The sequence below is a fragment of the Aplysia californica genome, unplaced genomic scaffold, assembly GCF_000002075.1.
Source record: "Aplysia californica isolate F4 #8 unplaced genomic scaffold, AplCal3.0 scaffold00119, whole genome shotgun sequence".
Taxonomy (NCBI): domain Eukaryota; kingdom Metazoa; phylum Mollusca; class Gastropoda; order Aplysiida; family Aplysiidae; genus Aplysia; species Aplysia californica.
Genome location: NW_004797389.1, coordinates 1,475,693 through 1,476,453, shown reverse-complemented (window position 1 = coordinate 1,476,453; position 761 = coordinate 1,475,693). Strand labels below are relative to the sequence as shown.

General features: G+C 43.1%; 1 protein-coding gene across 2 annotated transcripts in view; it reads right to left on the bottom strand.

Annotated features, from left to right (window-relative positions):
• LOC101855782 (probable palmitoyltransferase ZDHHC21) overlaps nt 1-443 on the bottom strand; it is a 10,928-nt gene extending 10,485 nt beyond the window's left edge. Inside the window, exon 1 of one of the 2 annotated variants that reach the window (XM_005096025.3) lies at nt 394-443. The gene's annotated coding sequence lies outside the window, so the exon portion shown is untranslated. Of the gene's footprint in view, nt 1-201 lie in introns of both variants that reach the window. The other variant, XM_005096024.3, reaches the window with a different exon arrangement.
• Nucleotides 444-761: the final 318 nt, after the last annotated feature.

Here is a 761-nt window from a genome sequence, read left to right as displayed (position 1 = left end):
GAAAGAGACAGAGAGAGAGAGAAGAGGGGAGGAGTTGATCTTGCGAGAACTTCTGGGCGGGTGAGAATAGCCACTTTCTTCACACACGGCGACACGGCGTTTTATTTAGCACTGGCGCTAATCGCAACGCGCGTTTTATTTAGCACTGACGCTAATGGCAACGCAGCGTTGCAAATAGGCACTTCCTTGTAAATTACTGACCGGCATAGTATAGTAGTATAGTCTAGAATCTAGTAGCAAAACAATATCTTCAGGACAACTTAGGGCTAGAGTGACTTCTAGCATGTGTTTTTTTTCACTGAGGTTATGTATTAACAATAGATTCCGCTGTAACAACTATTCATTAAGGATGTCGCAACACATGTGTTGCTGGTTTGTCGTGTTACTGGTCACCTAAGCAGCACAAGCCGCCATGTTGAATGTTTACACAGTCCAAGTTTTTCAATTTCCTTGCAAAACGAAAGTGGCCTAGCCTACGCCCACCACAGAATTCTACACGTGTAGAATTCTGTGACGCCCACCGATTTCTTTTTGATGAAGAAACAGATGACACGGAATAATAATAAAATCAAGTCTGTGAAGAAGTAGATCTACATCATGTACAGTAGAGTTGTGAGGGGGAAAAATCAGGTCTATAGATCTAATGCAATGTTGAATATTTTCGGGGTCTACGTACACGGTAACCGGAAGGTCCAAGAGATAGTTCACTCAGCTGCTATCTCTCTCTCTCTCTCTCTCTCTCTCTCTCTCTTTCTCTCTCT